Source organism: Budorcas taxicolor, chromosome 13 (genome assembly GCF_023091745.1).
Source record: "Budorcas taxicolor isolate Tak-1 chromosome 13, Takin1.1, whole genome shotgun sequence".
In the NCBI taxonomy this organism is placed as follows: Eukaryota; Metazoa; Chordata; class Mammalia; order Artiodactyla; family Bovidae; genus Budorcas; species Budorcas taxicolor.
In genome coordinates this window covers 58492968-58508337 of record NC_068922.1, presented here as the reverse complement: position 1 = coordinate 58508337, position 15370 = coordinate 58492968, and positions in this window count along the sequence as shown.

Genomic DNA, 15370 nt, shown 5'->3' with positions numbered 1-15370 from the left:
TTGCCGTTTCTCCTTTAAAGTGAAGAGAGAAGGCATATGTTCACGGAGACAACCAACCCAGAGACCTTCCTAGCGGACTTCGATGCTCTAAAGTAAACTTGTCTCTTCAATTCATCAACAAAGATTTATTTGGCATGGACTGCATGTCTGAGCCAGCCACTAGAGGCTGAGAAGCCAGAGGAAAAAATGCGCTGAGGGAGGTTCTGCCCGAGTGCAGCAAGGTGGGTTTTCTGTTTTATAAATGCAGAAACAGGCTCAGAGAGGTTGTGTGAGTTACTTAAGACAACACAGCATGTGCATGGAAGGCCTGCAAGGAAGCTGAGTGCAGAAGTTGGCTAGAGGAGGTGGTAAATGGGGTATCATTTGGTGGTTAAAACTCATGCTTTGGTGCCAGTGGAGCTGGATTCACGTTCTGCTTCTGCAGACCTTGGACTATACCTTTCCCCTCTAAGCCTGGGTTCCCTCAAACTCTGAGGGTTGTACTCTGCTACATGCCCGCTGACCTTTGGGAGCTTGTTTCTCACCTGTAAGATAGGGACAATAACAGTACCACATCAGCCAAGCAGCAGATATTTATTGAGCACCTACTATGTGCCACACACCAATCTAGGTGTGGAGGCAATCATGAACCAAGCGGCCGCTGTGAGTTATTGTGACAGTTGATGGGGAATGTGGGCCTCATGTCTGGCCCTGGTTCCCTCTTCAAGCCAGAGGTGGGGCGCATCTGGGCAACAGGGCTGCCCTGAGGGTGGAATTTGGCCCAACATGTGCCCTGCTCCGAAATCCCATCCTCTGTCTTCAGCCTGCCAGGGGCTAGGCCAGGAGCCCCAAGCGGGGCAGGGAGAGGACTGGGGGCTGGGGGAGGGGAGAAGGACTGGGGAAGAGGGGTTGCCACCATCGTCACCATCTTCTGGGGTAGCAGCCAGCTGTCAGGCACCTGATGATGGGCTCGTCTGTCAGCTCTTCACTGCACTGTCCTGTGGACCCTCAGGACCCCCTGGTGAAGCGGGGATCCCATCTGACAGATGAAGAAACTGAGGCTCAGGGAGTGAAGTCACTTGGTTATGATCACACAGCTTGTGGGGGTGGAGGCTAGGTAATGTCTGTCCACAGCCCGATCTTTGAATTATTAGTTGATGAAAGAAGAGAGATAGGGGGAGGAGAGGAGAAAGAAAGACTTGACAAGGGTAAGACGGTGCCTCACTTTGGGGGACTTTCTGGACCATCCTCCCCCACCCCCTGGTTTCCTCTGCACCCGTGCTTCTCTGGGAAGTTCAGCTCACCCATCTCTCAGGCTATCTCTGGGCCTGGACGCATGGCAGCTGTTATTCTTCTCTGAAGATGGTGTCCCAACCTTGGGCCTGAATTTTCCTCCCTCAGCCAGGGACCTGGTATCTCTGGAAGCCTGGGGAGGCTATTTTAAACCTCACAGCTGGTTTTCATCAAGGCTGCTGATATGTGCGTGTAGAAACCTTGGGATCGTTGTGCCAACATAGAACGAACTTTGCCGATGAGCGAGGATGGTGTTGATCAGAGTGGAGGCTTGTGGGGGGCATGTGAGGCTGTGGCCTGAGCTCTGTCCCTACCTGGACACTGGGAGGAGGAAGGTCAGCCTCGGGGTCTCCGTGTGACCCTGAGCATGTGACTTCCCATCTCTGAGCCCCAGTCACCCATCGATGATGATGAGGATAAATAACCAGGACTTGTCAAGCTCTCCCAGCATGCTCTCATCCAGCAGATTGAGAAGCAAGGCTCAGAGAGGGGCTGTGGGCTGCTTGGGTCACCCAGGGGTGACCAGAAGACCGGACTGAGTCCAGCTCTGGTCTGACTGTAGGGCCCAGGCTGTCTGCTCTGTCACCCCAGGGCTCCCAGGCCCTCTTTACCCTCAAACTAGGAAATGCTCTTACAGTCCCATTTCACAGAGGAGGAAACTGAGGCTCAGTGAGTGTGGTGACGTCCCCAGGGGTCTGCCCTCTAGTCACTTGCACAAAGTTTCCTCCTGCCTAGGGGCCCTCATACCTTCTGTTCCCTCTGTCTCCCCTTTCCCCTCAAGAGCGGCTTCTTCAGGAAGCCTTCTCCCACCCTCAGGCTAGACTCCGCCCCCAGACTAGACTCCGCCCCAGACTAGACTCCGCCCTCCTTTTGGGCACTGACCGGATCGATAGCTTTTCTATTTGCTGCTGTACCCCATCCTCACAAATGGACTGGATGTAAACAACAGCCTTTATGAGCTGAGTGTGCATTGGTCATAAGTGCAGGGGGCTCCACGTGCTTGTGGTTTTGGGGTCTCCCAAGGTGGTGGTTGGCTGCACTCCTTCCTAGAGATCTGGGAAGCACCTGTTTCCTGCTCGTTTGGATTGTTGGCAGAATTCAGAGCCTTGGCCAGTGGCCCCTGCCTCCAGCAAGCTCAAGGCCAAGTCTTTCTCAGTCTGCCATCTCTCTGACTCTCTCCAATTCTCTTCCACTTTGTTTTTTTTGAGATGTCATTGCCATGTAACATTATATATATGTTATCTTCCATTCTGAAGGATCTTTGTGATTACATTGGACCTGGATCATCCTGGATAATTGCTTCATCTCAAGGTCAGCTGTTTAGATACATAAATCATGGGGATGTAACATAGCATGGGGACAATAGTTCATAATACCAGATTGCATATTTAAAAGTTGCTAAGAGGGACTTCCCCAGTGGTCCAGTGGCTCAAAGTCCACGCTCCCAATGCAGTGTGCCCAGGTTCAATCCCTGGTCATGGAGCTAGATCCCACACACTGCAACTAAGTTTACAAGCCACAGCTAAAGATCCCTGGTTCGATCCCTGAACTGGGAAGATCCCATGTGCCCTGGAGCAGCTAAGCCCCTGTGCCACAACCAAGACCCATTGAAGCCAAATAAATAAACATAAGTTCCTGAGAGTAGATTAACTTGAAGTCTTCACCAGCAGAAAAAAAGGAAAATATTTTGTAACCATGTACGGAGAAGGCAATGGCACCCCACTCCAGTACTCCTGCTTGGAAAATCCCATGGATGGAGGAGCCTGGAAGTCTGCAGTCCATGGGGTCGCTGAGGGTCTGACACGACTGAGCAACTTCACTTTCACTTTTCACTTTCATGCATTGGAGAAGGAAATGGCAATGCACTCCAGTGTTCTTGCCTGGAGAATCCCAGGGATGGGGGAGCCTGGTGGGCTGCCGTCTATGGGGTCGCACAGATTCGGACACGACTGAAGTGACTTAGCAGCAGCAGCATGGGGGTGGATGTTAGCTATTGTGGTGATCATTTCTCAATGTACACAATTATTGAATCCTTATGTCGTACACCTGAAACAAATATAATGTTGTATGTCTATTATACCTCAATAAAAATAATTAATAAAAAAGTAAAAAAGATTTTCTCAGTATAACCTGAAATATAAAATAAAATGAGTAGAAATTTAAAAATACTTTACCTTGTTCACTTAAAAGTGGGTTGTTCTAATTTGTCTAGATGTTTTCATTCATCTTCTGATTTCTCATGTATTTCTTAATCCTGTTTCCTGCCTAAGTGATTCCACAACTTTAAGACCTTCCAATCTATGCATATGAAATTGTCACATATTCCAACTGTACCTGACGTTTAAAATTAAGAAAAAAAAATCTAGTGTCATATGTTAAGCAAAAAAAGTTCAGCTGTTTAGTAACCTCAGTTCTCTCTGGAGCCTTTACTTCTCTTTGTCATATAACCTAACGTATTTATAGAGTCTGGAGACTGTGGCTTGGACATGTTTGCGAGAACATTATTTTGCCTCCTGTATTACCTGACTCATCTTTTCTATCACACATGTTTATCAAATCTGTCATTATATATTCACTTGTGAGATTCTTTGTTTTCTGTCTCCCTCTCCAGGCCATTAGAGAGTTGGAGGGAATTTGGAGTACAAATTCCCTGAACAAACAGCAGGGCCAGGGTTTGAACCATGTTGTTATATATCAACAAAGAGTGTTCAATGCTCAGTTTCTCCCCCTGTCTCCAACAGGTTGCTGTGTCCAGTTGCACAGGTTGTGAACTGCACAACTCTAAGGCTCAGCTTACATCTAAGACTCTGTGATCCTTGCAGTTGGGTAGGGTCCAGCCTTTTTTTCCATGGGCCATGGCTCTGCTCCTAAACCTGGAGCTGTGTTCTCAACCCTGTCTGCCTTTGGAGTCATCCAAAGGGCTTTTAAAATCCTGATGTCCAGGCCATGCCCCAGACCAGTTGCTTTGGAATCTCTGCAGTGGACTCTGGCATCTGCATTTTCCAGGTGACTCTGAAATCAGGCTGAGACGGCCTCCTTCTGGCAGGTCAGAGAGAGAGATACGTAACACAGAGGGAGGGATGCCCACTTAGCTAAATTTGCATAAGTGAGGGTCAGCAGCTGCCTTCCCCTCCCATGGTTCCATTTGCTTACTCTGTGTGGCTGTGGCCCAGCTCTTGTGTCTCCTGCAGCCAATTAGCAGGCCTGCACAGGGCAGATGCCCTTGTGGGCTCAGGGCTGATTTCAGATCTGCCAACATCTGGCTGTCGGTGGACATGGGCTGCTCTTGTCTATCAGCCCTGCTCCACCAAGGGTGGCGAAGTGCCTCTTGGGTGACCAGCTGGCTGCAGAGAGGGGCAGGAGGCTCAAGGGTTGGGCGGAGGGAGAGTAGTTTCCTCAAGGAGCCTGTGAGGGTGTCTTTTGCTTGGGTGTCATGTGAAAGTTACTGGATGTTAAGTTTCACTTATCAACCCTGAATATTCATTGGAAGGACTGATGCTGAAGCTGAAGCTCCAATACTTTGGCCACCTAATGCAAAGAGCTGACTCATTGGAAACTACCCTGATGCTGGGAAAGCCTGAAGGCAGGAGGAGAAGGGTTCGACAGAGGATGAGATGGTTAGACAGTATCACCGAATCAATGGACATGAATCAGCAAACTCCAAGAGATAGTGGAGGATGGGGGAGCCTGACATACTGCAGTCCATGCGGTCACAAAGAATTGGACACGACTTAGTGACTGAACAGTGACAAGTTTCACTTCACTTAGCTGCTGTCAATTTGCTGGCACGTTGAAAGTGAAAGTGTTTGTCTCTCAGTCGTGCCCGACTCTGCAACTCCATGGACTGTAGCCCACCAGCTCCTCTGTCCATGAAGTTCTCCAGGCAAGAATACTGGAGTGGGTAGCCATTCCCTTCGCCAGGGGATCTTCCCAATGTAGGGATCGAACCTGGGTCTCCCGCATTGCAGGCAGATTCTTTACCATCTGAGCCAGCAGGGGCATCCAGTCAGTTAGCATGCTGACATGCTAGTCGGGGGCACTGAGCACAGCTTTTGAGTCTGGGTGGCTCACTTCTGGGGCACGTGACGAAATGCACTGGCTGACGGGGTGAGATAGGGCATCAAGGGCTGCTGGGGTAACGCTCTGGCGACACCCTCTTTCCAGGACACTTCTGCTCTATTGGGCACCTTGGGACCCAGCTGGAAGGAGGAAGGAGAGGGCAGCCTGGGGAAGCCCGGGGTGGGTGTCAGTAAGAGATGGGATTGTGGCTGGCACATCTCACCATGTGCTAGGAGTACTCATGGCCCTCTCTTGGTCCCAGTGTGAATCTGGGGCCTCTTGGCCACGCCCTACCACTGGAGGTGTGGGCCCTGCTGGGACCCCAGCCCAGAGATGGGCTTGGCAGGTCTCTGCTTTCTCCAGGGTCACCTACAGCTTCACAGCCCTGGGCCTGGTGGCCCTCTGCCCTTGGCATGCACCTCTTTGCCCTCCCCAAAGGCTCGCATTTCTTTCGCCTGTTGGCTGGGGGCCCAGGCATTTCTGTTTCCTGCTCAGTGAAGTTGGTAGTGGGGGTGGGGAGACTCGGGATCTGCTCAGGGCAGGAAGGGGGAGGACCATGGCTTCTCTCTGGGAAACCCCCCAAGCTAAGACATCACGTGCTAAACTGACATCCTCAACTGCTCACACAGCCCCTCTAACCACAGCCCTGGGGTGTCACTATGCTAAGGGTCTGCTGTATCTCCTGCTCTGGTCTCATGGCCCAGATGGAGCCAGTCAGACACTGCAGCTGGCACCAAGAAAGTTGAGGGGGTGATTCTTGATGGAAACCACCCTTCTAAATTCATTTCCATTATAATAGTTGTTAAAGTGAATTGGGCCCCTTTTAGGGACAAATGAGTTGGGTACAGCTGGGTATAAATGAGTTCATCTAATCCTCAAAAAGTCTTGGGAGCCAGTTAAACTCTTGGGGGCAGGAGGAGAAGGGGACGACAGAGGATGAGATGGCTGGATGGCCTCACTGACTCGATGGATGTGAGTCTGAGCGAACTCCAGGAGTTGGTGATGGACAGGGAGGCCTGGCGTGCTGCGATTCATGGGGTCGCAAAGAGTCGGACATGACTGAGCGACTGAACTGAACTGAACTGGACTGAACTGAACTGAACCCATTTTTTAAAAAGATTTTTTTTTAATATGGACCATTTTCAAAGTCTTTATTAAATCTGCTACAACATTGCTTCTGTCTCATGTTTTGGTTTTTTGGCCACGAGGCATGTGGTATCCTAGCTCCCCAGCCAGGGATCAGACCTGCACCCCCTGCATTGGAAGGTGAAGTCTTAGCCACTGGAACACCAGGGAATTTCCTCTTGTACCCATTTTGTAGATAAGAAGACCAAGGCATGGAGAGCTCAGTTGACAGGGCCACAGGCTCCTGGGGGGCAGGGCCAGTGTGGGGATGCGGCCTGAGCACCCAGGCTCTGGGAAGAAGTTTGCTGACTTTGAGTGTGCGCACAACTTGGGAGGGGATTCTCGGCCCTACCAGCCACAGAGGACATAGGGAGCACTTCAGCTGCTCTAGAGGCACCGGAACTTTGGAAACTACATGCTTATCTGCTCCCCGCAAGAGCTGCAACTGGGCAGGGCTTCTGAGCAGCTAAAATTGGCTGGTTCTTCATTCAATTGCTTGTTCATTCATTCATTCACTCGTTCATTCAACCAGTGTTGATAGAAGCCTTCTCCTTTGCCAAGTTCTTATCCCAGGGCAGCAACAGCAGCCAGTAGACAGTCAGGCCATGCCCCGCCTCCCCTCCCCAACCCCCACCCCCGCCTCCCCTGGAGTTCCATATCCACAGGGGAGATGGGTAAAGAATCAGCAGGCTTGTGGTGTCCATGCTGTGGCAGGTAGAAGGGCTAGAAGGCGATTAAAGTGGGCAAGAGACTGGAGGCTGATGGGATGGGGTGGGGGTGGGGGTTCTGCCTACAGCAGGGGTCAGGAGGACCTATGAGGTGGTGACCTTTGAGACCTGAACAAAGAGGAGGTCAGCCAGGCAGAGGAGAAGTCTGTTCATCTTCAAAACTGTGTAACAAATAGCCATGAACTTAGTAGCTGAACAAGCACTCAGGGTGCCTGTGGTTCAGAAGTTGGCACATTTTAGCTGAGCTCTCTGCTCAGAGTCTGACAAGGCTGCAGCCGTGGAGTGGGCTGAGCTGGGTTCTCGTAGGGAGGCTTACCCACCGAAGACTATCTTCAGAATTTGTGCTTTTGAACTGTGGTGCTGGAGAAGAGTCTCAAGAGTCTCTTGGACTGCAAGGAGATCAAACCAGTCAATCTTAAAAAAAATCAACACTGAATATTCATTGGAAGGACTGATGCTAAAGCTGAAGCACCAGTACTTTGGCCATGGTGCTGAGAAAGAGGGAAGGAGGAGAAGGGGGTGACAGAGGATGAGATGGTTGGATGGCATCACCGACTCAATGGACATGAGTTAAAGCAAACTCCAGGAGATAGTGAAGGACAGAGAAGCCTGGCATCCTGCAGACCATGGGAATGCAGAGAGTCAGACATGGCTGAGCAACTGAGCAATAAGCTCCCTCAAGTTGTCAAAGACTCAGAACTGAGATGCCTTTGTCCTGTAGCTGTTGGCTGGGAACTACTCTCAGCTTCTACAGGCTACTTCTAGACCCTTACCATGTGACCCTCTCAGGCCTCACGGTTTCAAACTCTGATTCAGGAGGGCCTGTCTCTTTTAATACCTCACCTGATTAAACCAGGCCCGTCCCAGGTAATCTCCCCTTGGAGAAACTTCAAGTCAACTGATTGACTTGGGACTTCTTCTTGGAACTGATATTCCATCTTATTCACAGTCCTGCCCAAATTCAAGGGATATTATGCCAGGTGTCCGCACCAAAAGACAGGGTTCTGCCTCCCACAAGGATTGGAGGCTCTCTGTGCTACATGAGGGGGACAAGAGCACTCTTTGGAAGAACTCCTGGTCAAACTGCCTTAGAAAGAAAAGTCAGTGAGAGGCACAGGCTCCATTCCAAAGCCTTCCTTGGGCCAGCTTCGGGAGTCTCTCCAAGTTCTGGGCACTCTGAGAGCCAAGTGTGGAGTCTGCTCCTGTGTGTCTGTACCCTTCATAAAAGAAAAAGACAGAAAACAGCTCGGGGCTCTTTCTGTCATGAGCGACACAAACTCTGACTGAATAGACTTAAGAAAAAAGATTTTTATGGAACTGAAATGGTCTGGTGCTGGCTTCAGGCATAACTGGATCCAGGAGATCAAATCCTGTCACTAGGACTTGATTTTTCTCCATCACTGGCTCTGTCTTCCTTTCCAGTCAACTCCTGGCAGCTCGAGATTTACATCCTCCCACTCCTCTTCCAATAGAAACCCAGGTTATTTCTTTCCAACAGTTTCACAGAATTAACAGACTGGATTGATTTGGGTCATCTTCCTGCCTGTGAATCAATCGCTGAGGGCTGGAGGATGCAATAAGCTGATGGGCCAGGACTGAGTTACATGTCCACCCTTGGACCCTCGAAATGGGGTTCCCCTCAGTTCAGTTCAGTTCAGTCACTCAGTCGTGTCTGACTCTTTGTGACCCCATGAACTGCAGCACGCCAGGCCTCCCTGTCCATCACCAACTCCTGGAGTTTACCCAAACTCATGTCCATTGAGGCAGTGATGCCATCCAACCATCTCATCCTCTGTCGTCCCCTTCTCCTCCTGCCCTCAATCTTTCCCAGCATCAGGGTCTTTTCAAATGAGTCAGCTCTTCACATCAGGTGGCAAAATTATTGGAGTTTCAGCTTCAATATCAGTCCTTTCAATGAACACCCAGGACTGATCTCCTTTAGGATGGACTGGTTGGATATCCTTGCAGTCCAAAGGGCTCTCAAGAGTCTTCTCCAACACCACAGTTCAAAAGCATCAATTCTTCGGTGCTCAGCTTTCTTTATAGTCCAACTCTCACATCCATACATGACTACTGGAAAAACCATAGCCTTAACTAGACGGACCTTTGTTGACAAAGTAATGTCTCTGCTTTTTAATATTCTGTCTATGTTGGTCATAACCTTCCTTCCAAGGATCAAGCATCTTTTAATTTCAAGGCTGCAATCACCATCTGCAGTGATTTTGGACCCCAGAAAAATAGAGTCAGCCACTGTTTCCACTGTTTCCCTATCTATTTGCCATGATGTTTAGCTTTAAGCCAACTTTTTCACTACCCAAACAATAGGGAATTGACTTGAGGTCGAGAGTCCTGCAAGAAAATTCTAAGTGCTATTTCCAAAAGATATGGGAGTGGGGATGTAGTCATCTCTGCATTCGATGAGACAAAAACGAGGGTGTGTGTGTGTGTGTGTGTGTGTGTGTGTGTGTGTGTGAACATCTCCCATCATACCACCCAGGGCAAGAAGCCAACTGAGGGGAAATTCTTGTTTTAATATTTTTATTTTAAATATTTATTTATTTGGCTGTGTCGGGTCTTAGTTGAGGCATACGGGGTCTTCACTGTGATTTGCAGGCTCAGTGTTTGAGCACGCAAGGTTAGTTACCCCAAGGCACTTGGGATCTTAGTTCCCTGATCAGGGATTGAACCCATGTCTCCTGCATTGGAAGGCAGATTCTTAACCATTGGACCACCAACAAAATCCATTGTGGGGAAATTCTAAAGCCAGTGTGTGTCTCTGTGTGTGTATCTGTACGTGTGTGTGTGTATGAGTCAGTGGGCCCTCCCCAAGGTGGGGGGCTGGAGGACAGAGTTCAGGGGTGGGTGGGCAAAGGGGATATAGCCATCCCTGGAGGAGAGGAGGACTTCCTAAGATTGGAAAGAAGCGTGCATGTATGTTAAGTTGCCTCACTAGTGTCTGATTCTTTGTGACCCAATGGACTATAGCCATGAGATTCTCCAGACAAGAATACTGGAGTGGGTTGCTGTGACCTCCTCCAGGGGATCTTTCTGACCCATGCATCGAACCTGCACCTCTGATGTCTTCTGCATTGGCAGTTGAGTTCTTTACTCCTAGTGCCACCTAGGATGCCCTAGAAGACCCCGAAGGTGACTCAGATCTGGGTTAAATACTGCTTTTGCCATTGATCAGCGGTGTGACTCCAGAGATGCTGTTCCTCTCTGACCCTCAGGCTCCTCCTCTGTAGGATGGAGGTTCTGATGGTGGCAGATTAGTTGAGGCCACACAGAGCAGCACTGGGGGAGACTGCATGGCTGGGTCCTGTAGTTTCTTCTTGTCTATTGGGAGAACTTTTGGACAGTGCAGGGCATGTTTGGTGGGCGGGGGCGGGGAGCACTATCTGTCCGTAATTGCCCTGGAGCCTTGACTCCCTGAGGACAGGGCCTGGTCTCTGTCTGCGGCCACCTCTGCTGGCACTGCCTCAGGCGAGAGGTGAGCAGCGGATCCCCCACCCTGTACTCCCCTGTTCCTCCTGCCACATGGCCTCCCCCAACTCCCCATGGCCCACAGGGCCCTGGCTGCTCCGCAGTGTCCCCAGTGCCAGAGTCCTTTCGTTTTGTTTTGAGGGGCCCAACTCCTTCCCCTCTGCTGTGCACCCTCATCAGAAGCCCTCCAGAGGAACTGAGGTTCTCAGGCAGGAGCATCCCCCTGCCCCTGAATCTGTAGGCTCCCAGTGGCCAGAGGCACCGGGGATGCTCTGGGAAGGTTGGTCATCCCTGTGCCCCATGGTCCCGTCGGTGGCTGGCTCCATCCTGCAGCGTGCTCTGGGGGCGCTTGAAGGCTCTAAGCGCCCACGCACTGCCTGGACTGGAGCAGGGGTCCCTTGCGTGTGAGCTGACTTCCTTCCTAGACCCCAGGAAGTAGACAAGTGCCGTTTATGGCATCATGGCAAATGCCTCGCGGCTGCTGGCTATCATCAGCTTATCTCCTGGAGCTGCGTGGTGACACTTTGACTTTTCCCAGGGTCCCTTCCCCTTCTCCCACTTCCCCTCCTGTTAATGGTGTGGGCCACTCTGACCCCTAGATCGATTTGCACTTCGGGGAACTATTGGAGGAGAAGGAGTGTGTGGCTAGACTGCTCGGGTAAAGGTATCTGCTAACAGCGGTCTCCAGATTTCACTCTCTGAAGGCAGAGAGACCCCTGAGCCAGGCTGGCTTTGTGGGTGTGCGACTTGGGTAGTCACACAGGCCCTCTCTGAAGCACCTCATACTGACTTTAATGCTCTGCCGCCACTGTTTAGAAAGTCTCAATACTTTTTGAACAAAGGCCCCAAGTTTTCTTTTCTCACTGGGCCCTGGCATGGGATTATGGGGCTGGATGGGGCCCTGAGGTTGCCTCCCCCCAACATGGGAAGAGCTCCTGTTTTCCACAGACTTTCAAATGTCTACTTCCTCCTGAGATGTGTACCCACTGGGAACGGTTCATTCATCCCTGGTTCAGGGGCCCCATCAGAACTGCCCTGCCATGCCCCATTTTTGATCCTCCACCTTTCTGTTTGGGTTTCCCAGGTGGTGCTAGTGGTGAAGAGCCCACCTGTCAATGCAGGAGATGTAAGAGACTCAGGTTTGATCCCTGGGTGGGGAAGACCCCCTGGAGGAGGTCACGGCAACCCACTCCAACATTCTTGCCTGGGAAATCCCATGGACAGAGGAGCCTGGGGGGCTACAGTCCATAGAGTCACAAAGAGTTGGACACGACTAAAGCGACTTAGCTCACACACAGTTTTTCCTTTAATTTCTGACCTTTCTCTTGTTATACATTCACTGAGCTGGTGCCAGCCTGGCCTCCCTTGCTGCAGCATCTCGCTTAGTCCTCACGACACCCCCACGGGATGGAAACGATGGTCAGTCTATTCTACAGATGGGGAAGTCGAGGTTGGGAGTCAGGAGCGACAGGCTGAGGTGGTGCTGAATCCAGGCTGCAGAGCAGCGAACTTGGACAGAGAGCTTCCTGCCTCCGGAATCGGAGGAGACAAGACAGAGTCCTGTGTCCACAATCTTCCCCTTCACAGTATCCCTTCCCCAGGGCTTGCTCTGTGCAGGAGATGGTGTAAGACTTTGAGGTGCTTGGGGTCCGTGGCTGTATCATTAGGGTGGGGGTGAGCCACCCATGGGACCCACCAGAGTAGGCCACTTGTGGTTAGTGCTGGCGGAGTGGCCTCCCTGGGGACGTGATGGATCGGCAGAGCCAGGGTTCCCAGGACTAGGTTCTGCAGAGCTTTTTAAAGCCATTTCCTAGGCTAGAAAGAGGAAGATGCCAATTAAGTGCCTGGCTGAAGCGTGAGATCCAAGTATCCTTGAACCTAGTCACGGAGCCTCCCGAAGTTTCCATCCCAGCCCAGCACGCTGTCTGGAATCAGATGGGCCTGGAGGCTTTTCACTAGCATCCCTTATGAGGGGAGATGCTCTAAGTGGACCCCTCAGGATGATACGTGCCCACCACTGCCCCACGGGCTCCTGACAATGTGTGTTCTGGTGGTGCTGATGCTGCTGATCTGGAGAGAGAGAGAAGGAAAGAAAGTAGGAAGGGAAAGAAAGAGAGAGAGGTGGAGAGGGAGGGAGGGACAGAGGAAGGAAGGAAGGGAGGAAAGAAGCAGGGAAGGAAGAACTGTGGGAGAGAAGCCCCGGGGAGTGGGCGGTGATGCTGTGTGTTACCATCAGAGGCAAGAACCGAATTCCACTCCCATCACAAGTGGCTGTAACTCAGGCCTCAGTTTCCTCCTCTTGGAAATGGAGCTAAAGACAGTTCCTATTTGGTGGGCTGGGGTGAGGAGGCAGAGGGCCTGGTGCCCGGAAGAAGTTCTGACTATGTGAGTTTTATGTTATTTGAAATATGACCAAGTGAGGGTCTTTTCAGAGACTTCCCTCTGATTTAGGACTCGTCTGCAAAGATGAGCCTGTCATCAGGCACTGGAAGTTTCTTTTATAAAAGAACTCCCAAAGATGGAAGAAAATCCATATCGTGTAGCTGCTAGGTAGTAAATTTGGGGTAGAAGATGCTGGAGGGGAAATTTGAATTTTGTACTTTGTATACTTTGGAGTGTATAAGCTCCCTGGGGTCCCTTGTGAACTTCAAGGGGGTGCCCTTGAACTCTGAGTGTGGGACATATGAGAACATTCTGTGCTATCTTTGCAACTAAAAGTACTAAAAGTTGCAAAGATAGTACAGAGTGTTTGCCCGTGTCTCTCACTCAGTTTGAATTTGCCATAATGTCATTCTGCATGATTGGGTCCTGCACCAATCCTGGTATCATTATTCACTCGATTCCAGACTTTATTTAGAGTCCACAGGTGCCCATGCCAGCACACATCCAGGGTGCACGTGACGTTTAGTGCTTTTGTTACCTTGGTCCTCTGGCTGGTGACTTTCTCCATTATGCCTTGTTTTTGGTGATCTTGGCCGTTTAGGGGAGTACAGCTCAAGTGTTTTGTGACACACCTTCCAACCTGGGTCTGCCTAATGTTTTCCTCGAGGTTAGACCAGGCTTGGGGTTTGGGGAAAGAAGGTCACAGAGGTGAAATTCCCTTCTTGTTACATCCCACCACAGGCACATACAGTCCACGTGGTATTGTTTTTACTTTCTAGCCATCCTAGAAAATTAATGATACTACATCTTCCCACCTACAGGGCGGGGCTGTGGAGGTCTCCACACCAAAGAGATCTCTTAAGGGTCACTCTGGGAGAGGCAGCAGAGACCAGTAATGGGAGGGGTCAGTGGGGGCTTGAACCCCATCTGTCATATTTCAGGTTTACAAGCTCTTTTCTTTTACTGTGAAATGGTAGATAAATGTGTGAGTAGCCCCACAAGCCTACTCGCTGCACTGAACTAAAAACACGTGTGTATACACTTACATACACATGTACACACATGTACACACTCACAGGGACACAAATACACACCTATACACATTCACAGGTACACACACATACATACACCAGTGAGCAAACTGGGGGAGTCTGAATAAAATGGGTGGCTTGTATCCATGTCAGTGTCCTGGTTGTGACCCTACAGTATAGTTTTGCAAGATATAATCATGGAGGGAGGGGCTTCCCCCGTGACTCAGCAGTAAAGAATCTGCCTGCCAATGCAGGGGACTTGAGTTCAATCCCTAGGTGGGGAAAATCCCCTGGAGAAGGGAAATGGCAACCCACTCCAGTATTCTTGCCTGGGAAATCCCATGGACAGAGGAGCCTGGTGGGCTATAGAGTCCATGGGGTCACAAAGAATCGGACAGGATTTAGCGACTAAACAACAAAACAAACCACTGGGGGAAGGGAGGTGACATTACACAGGATCTCTTTGCGTTATTTCTTCCTCCTGCATGGAAATCTACAGTTATCTACAAATTACAGGCTTAGTTGAAAATAAATGCTCCAAAGGCTTCTGATTGCCCACAGAATTAAATCCAAGCCCTTCTGTGCTTTGGCCATGCCCACCCCAGGGCACACCTGAGTCCTTACCTGGGGTTCCCACCTCCCCCTCCCCCGGCCTGCTCTCAGGCCCTCCTACCTTGGTGTCTTCCCACCTCAGGGCCTTTGCACCTACTGTTCCTCTGCTGGGATGACTCCCCTTCCCTAGGCCCACCTCCTCCAGGTCTGTCCTCGTTGTCCTTAAAGTTTCATTTCAAGCATCACTTCCTCCAGGGAGGGTCTTCCTTCCAACAGGAGCCTTCAGCTTTGCCTGACCCACCCTGTGGCACCCCACCTCCCACTCTAAGCCCCCATGGCTTGATTATGTGGTTATTGTGTTATTGGTTCCATGCCCACCTTCCCTCTAAAGGGTGAGGTCATGCAAGCCCCAGGGCTAAGCAGGCCCCTCAAAAAATACTCGCTGGATGAATGGATGGATGAATGAATGAATGGATGGATGAAAACAGTCTTTGTTTCTCAGTTAGTCTGAAACAGGGCCAGAATTTTAATCCTGGCAGTGGAAATGCCAAACTTCCTACCAGAAGAAAACTCATGTTTTCCTCTGGCCTGCTTCTGGTGTGCCCTGCCTCGGATGACACGGCTGCTTGATTTGGGGAGGGTATGGGCTCATAGGAAGGAATTTTGAAGGACTTGTCTCCCAGAAGGGTCTATGAGGCCAGTAAGGCATTAAGAAGTATCTTTCATTGAACTTTAATT